This window comes from Thermobia domestica, chromosome 15, assembly GCF_964235325.1.
Source record: "Thermobia domestica chromosome 15, izTheDome1.hap1.1, whole genome shotgun sequence".
NCBI lineage: Eukaryota > Metazoa > Arthropoda > Insecta > Zygentoma > Lepismatidae > Thermobia > Thermobia domestica.
This window is the reverse complement of record NC_137468.1, coordinates 108,857,786-108,867,724: the sequence shown is the minus strand read 5'-3', so window position 1 is coordinate 108,867,724 and position 9,939 is coordinate 108,857,786.

The following is a 9,939-nucleotide window of genomic DNA, read 5'->3' as shown; positions in this document are numbered from 1 at the left end:
CAGTCAATTTTACCGAAATACAGGCCATCAATATTTTCGGTTACTTTCAAGAAAGTGGCCTGGTTGTGGCCAAAGGTCAGTAATTATTGGTTGTGCATATTAAGACCTTTTCTTAGAATCACCATATCTACAACATTTCACAGTTTCAGTCATTTTTACCGAAATCCAGTACATCACCATGTTCCGTTACATTCAAAAAAGTCGCCCTGTAGTGGCCAAAGGTTGTGCCTACCCAGACAGCACAATGCACGTACAGTATCCGTATAGTACATGTACAATTGCACGGATGCAACATGTGTATCATCTGTATAAATGCACGCCTGTACATATGATGCACATATACATGCCAGGACCTATTCAACATCTTCACGTGCACAGAACATGTGCAACGTACACGTCCTGCACAAGTGATTTACACCTACCGCGCAGGTGATTTACAAGTAGCACGTATTCGATTTACATGTAGTTCACAGGTGATTTACATGTAGGATAGCGGTGATTTACACGTAGCACACAGGTGATTTACACGCAGTAACCAGGTGATTTACATGTAGGACAGAGATGATTTACACGTAACACACAGGTGATTTACACGCAGTTCCCAGGTGATTTACATGTAGGACAGAGATGATTTACACGTAACACACAGGTGATTTATACGCAGTACCCAGGTGATTTACATGTAGGACAGAGGTGATTTACACGTAGCACATAGGTGATTTACCCGCAGTACCCAGATGATTTACATGTAGGACAGAGATGATTTACACGCAGTACCCAGATAATTTACATGTACGATAGAGATGATTTGAAACAGTACCCAAATGACTTACATGTAGTGCACAGAGGTGATGTAAAAGCAAATTCGAGATGCAACGAAAAAAAGTTTATACATTTGGTGTCTTACGCAGTAACAATCTATAACTGCAAAGACATCACCTTCAAAGTATATAACAAGTAGCTGATAATTGTTAGTGAGAATTTTAGTTTTGGAGTTTATTATTTGCAACGAGCAAAGCTTTAGGTAGTATCTTTGACATGTTTACCAAATAACAAATAACGCAACATATTCTACTGTAATCGGTCACGAAAATAATTTTGTAAACCTATGAACTGTCTGACAGTAGTTACATCAGTACAATGCTGCCACCTGTTGATATTGTATCCTAGCTCAGTGCACGTTATGGAGTTTTTACAATCATTCAGCTTTTATTCGTCGAAAAGTCTCTATAACACCGCCTGGAGGAAAAACAACACCTACCAAAAATAGAGGTTGCTTTCTGTTGATGAGAATGAGAGTAAAAGAATGAAAGTAAAAGTATACACTTGCACGGTATTATGGACGTCTCATACACACATGCAGTAGCCGTGCAAATACCCATGTGCACACAACGGCTTAAGCACCGGTAATTTAAATGTGCTTCATCCACGCAAATGCACATGTGCACATCCACTGCTCAAACATGGGTTATGCACATGGGGTGCATCCACGCAAAAGCACATGTGTACATAACGGCTACAGCACGGGTTATATAAATGTGTGCTTCATCCATGCAAATGCACATGTGCACATAACGGCTTAAGCACGGGTTACGTACGTGCGTTGCATCCATGCAAATGCACATGCGTACATAACGGCTTAGGCACGGGTTATACAAATATGTGCTTCATCCATGCAAATTCACATGTGCACATAACGGCTTAAGTACGAGTTCCGTACGTGCGCTGCATCCTCGCAAATGCACATGTGTATATAACGGCTACAGTACGGGTTATATAAATGCGTGCTTCATCCATGCAAATGCACATGTGCACATAACGGCTTAAGCACGAGTTACGTACGTGCGCTGCATCCATGCAAATGCACATGCGTACATAACGACTTAAGCACGGGTTATATAAATATGTGCTTCATCCATGCAAATGCACATGTGCACATAACGGCTTAAGTACGGGTTCCGTATGTGCACTGCATCCACGCAAATGCACATATGTACATAACGGCTTAAGCACGGGTTACGTGCGTGCGCTGCATCCACACAAATGCACATGTGTATATAACGACTTAAGCACGGGTTATATAAATGTGTACTTCATCCATGCAAATGCACATGTGCACATAGCGGTTTTTTAGCACGGGTTCTGTACTTGTGCTTCATCCACGCAAATGCACATGTGTATGTAACGGCTTAGGCACGGATTATGTAAATGTGTACTTTATCCATGCAAGTGCACATGCACGACTTAATCACTGGTTATGTACGTGTGCATAACCCACGTAAATGCACATGTGCACATACATGTGTTATGTATGTGTGCTTCATCCACGCAAATTCACGTGTACGGCTTATGCACGGGTTATGTATGTGTTCATCATCCACACAAATGCACATGTGCAAATGTACGGCTTATGCATGGATAGTGCACATGCGTCGTACACGTACGTGTTGTCTGGGTATTAAGACTTTTTCTTAGAATCACCACATCTACAACATATCACAGTTTCAGTCATTTTTACCGAAATCCAGAACATCACCATGTTCCGTTACTTTCAAAAAAGTGGCCTACCGGTCAGTAATTATTGGTTGTGCCCATTACGACATTTTCTCAGAATCACAATATCTACAACATATCACAGTTTTAGTCATTTTTACCGAAATCAAGAACATCACCATCTTCGGTTACTTTCAAAATAGTGGCCTCGTGGTGGCCAAACGATCAGTGATTAGTGGTTGTGCTCATTAAGACCTTTTCTCAGAATCACAATATCTACAAAATATCACAGTTTCAGTGATTTTACCGAAGTCCAGAACATGGCCATCTTCGGTTACTTTCAAGAAAGTGGCCTCGTTGTGGCCAAACGGTCATTGATTAGTGTTTGTGCCCATTAAGACCTTTTCTCAGAATTACCACATCTACAACATATCACAGTTTCAGTCATTTTACCGAAATCCAGAAAGTGGCTATCTTCAGTTTTTTCAAAATAGTGGCCTCGTGGTGGCCAAACGATCAGTGATTAGTGTTTGTGCCCATTAAGACCTTTTCTCAGAATCTCAATATCTACAACATATCACAGTTTTAGTCATTTTTACCGAAATCAAAAACATCGCCATCTTCGGTTACTTTCAAAACAGTGACCTTGTAGTGGCCAAACGATCAGTGATTAGTGTTTGTGCTCATTAAGACCTTTTCCCAGAATCACAATATCTACAACATATCACCGTTTCAAGCAATTGCTATGAAATCCAAAATAACGTTAAGTTCTGCTGTTTGCAAAAATGTGGCTCTGTAGTTACCAAACGGTCAGTGATTGGTGGTTGTGCTTATTGAGACTTTTTCTCAGGATCACAACATCTACAACCCATCACAGTTTTATTGATTTTCATTGAAATCCAGAATATCACTATGTTTGGCTGTTTTCAAAAAAGTAGCCCTGTAGTGGCCAAATATCAGTGTTTGGTGGTTATGGCCATTAGGACCTTTTCGGAATCACAATATCTACAACATCACGGTTTTAGTATTTTTGTCCAAAATCTCGAATGTCGTTTTCTTCGGCTTTTTTTAAGAAAGTGGCCTCATGGTGGACAAACGATTTTTGGTTGTGTCCATTGAGACTTTTTCTCAGGAACATAATATCTACAACATAACACGGTTCCAAGCAATTCCACCGAAATCCAATTTCCATAAAGATTGTTCAAAGTCCTTTCTCATTTCGAAGGAGCATTGCCTCTGCAAAACTTCTCTGTAAAAACCTTCAAAACCCGTATTTTGTACTTTGAAGTCATCTTTGCATCGGCAGAGTATCGTTCCTTTAATTTGGTCCTTTTAAATCAAAGGTACCCTTTTTTAAAAGGGACCCTTTGCCTCCTTTAACCTGTTCTCCGAAAGAAACAAAAAAAAAAAAACATGTGTGCATTTATTTTCGGTCTAGTATATATGTGCCAAGTTTGAAGAAAATCAGATGAATAGAAATCCTTGTGAAGCTATCTCCTTTATAGTTTCACTTTTTGGACTTGACAAGTCGTTTGTCCCGAAGTCCTCAATTTCTTTATTACCTCAAATTGTATTGTAAATAAATGCACTTGCAAATTTGCAATATTATATACTGTAATTTCTTAGCCGATACAATTTTCTGTTCCCGAAAAACAAGAAAGCACCCGTCAAAAGCAATTCCTCGAACTTTCCCCTAAAATTTATCATAAGAAAGTTTTTTGTTCCTCTCTCTCAGAGATTTGCATCCCTTTTACCTTTAGGGCCACTCATTGACAAAAGGTACTCACATGACCGCTATATACAGACATGCTCTTAGGTAGGTCAGAGATTGGGAAAGTAGACGATTTTTAATAATAATAATAATAATAATAATAATAATAATAATAATAATAATAATAATTATTATTATTATTATTATTATTATTATAACAACCAGGTTTACAACTAGAGTCCCATCTCTTTATCTTGTATGAGAGTCCCGCTAGTCAGCTAAGCCATTGGTGTTCCTTATTCTGTGTTTCTCTCTCTTTCTGTGTCGTGTGGATGTTTGTTTTGGGGTGTTAGGCTTTTATATTAAGCCTTTACATTATATAATCTTTTTCTTTTTTACGAGATTTTCTTTTGGAAAAGGAAAGAAACTGCTTTCCTCTTATGTGTGTTTCTTACCATTCACCTTGTTTGAACTGCTTAGGTAAGATGATTTTGTAACGTTTATGTCATCCATTGCCATCACGATAATAAAATGGTAAGTCTTAACAATTTATTTTATTCTCTTATTTGCAGTTTGCCACACTGATATATTTGTAACAAAATTGAGGTTTGGTCCAACGCCTTTCGAATGTGCAACCAACCCAAGCGCTGAGCTTTTTGGGTTGCCTGCTATTGCAGGAAAGGGAGAATTGCAGGTGGTAATGCACTTTTGGAGTCGTGTATACATTACCAAGACTACTAATAAAAGTAATGCCATTTTTATAGTTACTACTGCCCCTACTACTACTACAAGCATTCTATAATACTACTACAGGAAATAAAAACAACAACAAAAATAACAATTACTAGTACTATAAAAACTACTGTTATACTGGGCAATTGTTTTTAGAGGACTTGAGTTTTGAGGAGGGAAGAGATTATTAGTTTTTGGGGGGAGTGCGCCATCAGCTTTGGGGGGATGGACACCCCTGTATATATATATATAATGTGTGTGTGTGTGTGTGTGTGTGTGTGTGTGTGTGTGTGTACGGCATATATTTCAGAGTTTACTAATGGTTACCCCTATATAACTTAACTACCATTAAGTCTTTGTTATGTCATAATTCATTAAAAGAAAGTTAAGAAAATTGTAGGAAAATGATGCACAAAATTTAGGATAATTCTGTCTTTTTCTTATTCGAAATGTGAAAGAAATCAAAACAAGTTAACCTTGATTACCCTCAGAAACTTCTTGATGGACAGAATTGTGTCAGTACTTACACGAGATCATGCTGAGTACCGAACCAAGGCCATGCCAATTGACTCAACTGGCAGGGTTGCAATAACGTGAATAAATAGTCATAACGTGAATAACGTAAATGTCAACAATAAGATGGTGAGTGGTGATTTGTATTGTTTGAATTCTGCTCGACAGGATATTTTAATCTGCTTATAACGTAGATTACAATAATATCGTAGCATATCGATTGCCGATTAGAATAACTTTATAATTCGGTACACATATAAATAAATAAAATACTATACAATTAACACCGGAGGTTCGCTTTCTGTCGATGAATTTAAAGTTGCCAAACAACTTGCATCATACTGCACAGAATATAGGTCTTTGGTAATAGGACCTAGCAAAGATAGTTTATTTTGTCTCTAAAAATAATAATAATAAAAAAAAATAAATCCTGAAATACGCTACGGATTTTACTACGGAAGTATGAACGTTGCGAAACTACAATAGGCCTCCAAACTATGCGAGTTCAATACTGCAACTGGTCACAGTAGATCTTATGACTTCCAGTTGCAATACAGAAATGGTTCCCAATCTGGGGATACGTGAAGAGCAAGTAAGGGGGACGCAAGATACTGACAAACATAAACTACATTCGTAGTTTTTACATATAAAAGAAGTCCTGAATGACTGACTGCTGATCAACGCCGAGGCCTAACCGTTTAAGCTAGAAACTTCAAACTTGGACAATAAACGTACATAACATTTGGACATAACAGAAGGTATTACAAAGAAAGGATTTTTGGAAATTCGACAAGTAGAGGAGGGGCACAGAATAAATTATTACATAAATAAGTATATCTATATTTCGGAATCTTTAAATGTTTGAAGCATGAAATTTGGTATGCACTTCTAATTTAAAATAATTAGACACATGTTTCAGCGTTGTTTGATATTTGATCCAGAAGGATATAAAAGGGGTGGGAATTACAATCACTATAATAAGATGCCCAGATCTTGGAATCTCTTAAGGTTAGAGACAGGAACTTACCCTGCTTAAATCATGTAATTGCAAGAACTTGTTGTAGTAACTACTAAAAGCTATTGTTGTAATGGTATAAAAGAGAAGGAAAACAGTAATTGTTTTAAAAATTTTCTACAAATACGCCATTTTCAGCACTGTTGCGAACTTTAACGATGTTTTTCATATGTCCGGAACGGTTGGAGATATCAAAATGCCGTAAACAGCAAAAAATTACACATCCATTACAAACCATATAAGTAACTAGATATGATACTCATCTCAGCATTTTTTTGAAATAAAAAAATTAAAAAAATAAAATTTTCAAGCCCTGGTAACTTCGTTCCTATTTATTCAAAACAAGTCATACCATGACCATGTTATCCAACAGTAAAGTATTTTCGATGTGCATGAACCTGTCCATCTCCGTTGTGCAGTAAGTGTAGACTTCCAAACTTTGGGTGTATGCGATACTAGACATCCTTAGTTTGCAACACTGAATAATAAAAGTGGTATTTTAAGTTTTCATTTGACATGTTGATTTGAAATATGTAATAATCTGATGTAATGTCATTTGAAAAAAAAATATAACTTTATATTGGGTTGGCAACGCGGTTTGTTGTGTGTTTCTGTTTAATACATGCAAAGATGTCCCCCTCCTTATAGTTGCTTCGTACGAAGTTTCCCTTTTTGCTGTCGTTTGGTTTCTCCGTTATAGCGGATGATCAAGGTAAATTGTTAACTCTGTATATATACAGGGTGTTATTGAACTATACAGACAAGCTATAAGAGGTGATTCCTCACATTAAAGTAAGAAAAAAAAGTTGATATGAACCTATGACGAAAAGTGCATTGTTTCAGAGCTAGGGCTGTCCAAAATCGCGAAAAAGATACATTTCAATAGGCCTTATTTTGAATTCTAGAAACTGTGGATGGTGGTCTTTATCAGCTTAAAGAAAACCACACATATACAATCCAAAAGTGCATATGTCGTCAAATTTCAATAGGTCTACAGGGCATTCCCTACAGGGTGTAATTCTTAGATACGTGCTCTTAATACATTTTTCAGATATACTCTGATTTCAAGGAGGGTCCAAAGTAGGCAAAAGGTAAGCCTTGATAACAATGGACATCCAATCCTTTGGAGGGAAGTCGGAAATGTTAGGAACCTGCAGTTCATGTTTTTTTTTTTTTTTTTTTGTGTGTGTGTGTGTGTGTGTGTGTTCGAAATAACGTGTGAAGTGATGCATTTCGTCACGGTATATTTCACCATTTCTTCATTAATAAGCGTGAAAGAAAACATCGCAGCATGCATTTTCCCGAGTACGAGAGACCGTGCTACTGACGATCTTAAGCTCTTCTGACATTACGGCAAAGGATTCCGTGTTCACTGCTATCAAAGCTTATCGTTTGTCTATTTGGTCCAATCACAAAGCCAGGGCATATCTCAAAATTCGGTTGATGGCATGTCTGGGAATTTCACCCTGCAGAGAATACTCTGTACACCCATTGAACATTAATGAAATATGAATTTTTGGGTTGTGTATGTGTGACTTCCTTTACGATGATAAGGACCACCACCCACAGTCTCTCGAATTAGGGCCTCTTGAAATTTGGCTTCTTCGCGATTTTGGACAGGTCTAGCTCTGAAACTATGCACATTTCCCCACAGGTCGCTATAAGAGCTATAGACCCCCTTGACGCCAAGGTATACACTGGATAAAATGGGCTTCAATCTTACTTTACACTGGATAAAGCTGCAAACTATGGTTTAGCCCCTCCCTTGATTATATCCTGGATCTTCCACTATATATAAAAGATTTATAAAACATTCTTTTGAATATTAATGATATTAATGTTTTATAAATCTTATCTGAAAAATGATAAAACGTAGAAGAAATGTTTTAAGTACACGTTATATATTGCTAAAGGGGAAAACCAATTTCGCCAAAAGTACCCCCCGCCACCCGTAAATGGGGGTAACTTTGAAATCTTAAATGGGAACATGGGCCGAGTAATACCTCGTTCGAAAGATCGTGGAAAAGTAAGTAACGCTGTACCAAAAGATGTTCCATATGGGGCACCAGTTTCAAAATGGGCGCCATGATGTGGTTCGGAAACTCCAGTACCCGTAGTATGAAAATTGAAATACGTAAATATCATATAACATATCGAATGGTGTGGTCCCTGTGATCCCAGTGGCCTCCCTGAAGGGGTCTTGGGGACTAACTTCAAAATTTCAAATATAACATGAGTCGAGTGGTACCTCGTTCGATAAATCTTGCAAAATCAAACATCTTGCAGGAGAAAACAATTGAGGTGAAATGGCACTGTTTCTAAAAGACCGCCGAAACATAGTATTCATGTGAGAGAAAAGGTTTCGTACCCGTAGTATGAAAACAATTGGAGATAAATCAATAGAAGAAAAACTGGAGTAGGTAACTGACGTAAGGCACATCGAGAGGTGTTGTCGGGGTGACTCCAAGGGCCAGCTGAAGGGTATCCGGAGCCAACTTGAAAATTTCAAATAGCAACTTGAATAGAGTAACATCACGTTAGATAGACAAAGGAATATTAAACAGCTTCTGTAAGAATATTTTCGATATGCGACACCGTTTTCAAAATGATCGCCAAGACATAGTGATTGTGTCTAGAAAACGTCTAGTGCCCATAGTATGAATACGGTTAGAGATAAATGAAAATAACCAAAATTAAATAGGAAAACCATGGACGGCATTCCATGGCTCGAGAATGATACAACAGATAAAAATATTAGAGGAAAATTGCCATAATGTATAGAGAGAAATCCAAGTCTTGCAAAATAATCTCTCTCTGCGCTCTGTATGTGAGTGGGGTGGAAAGTAACTGTGAAAGTTCCAATGAGAACTCTACTTTAATTCGCAAATTAAGGCTACGCTACAAATAGGTATGGTGTGGTTGAAACATTTGTTTGTAAGGATGACGCTGTAGTGACTAAAAAAAGGTGAAATTTTATTTGAATGGTAACGCATATCTGTATAGCTGAGTATGATTTGATGCGAAAACAGAAGGAACTTTATACGAAAGAAGTTGTCGAATAATGCAGTTGCTGGAACTTACAAACGTGTGAATTTGCCAATCTCCGTCACTACAGAAACTTTAATGCAATGCGTGCTGGTTATCCGGAAAGCATTTCAGGATATACGTACACACCGTTTCATCCCTCAAGCTCACAATATGACATGAGTGCTAATAGTTAATCAAAATGTAAATGTGGCCATACGCATTAACTCAGTGCACCAATTCTCTATCCCTGAAGTCTGCCTTCCAAACAGCATTGGGTAGGTCAAGCGTACGCCCGAACCGTTGTCCGGTCGGACATTCTGCGTGCGAGTACCTGTTTTTCAGTTCCACTAGACGAATGTCAGGATGGAACCGTCTGTAAAAGACCAGGGGCGCTGACTTTCCTCATCCGTGCTTCTCTAATCCGGCCTGCACGTTAGGTGAATAAACG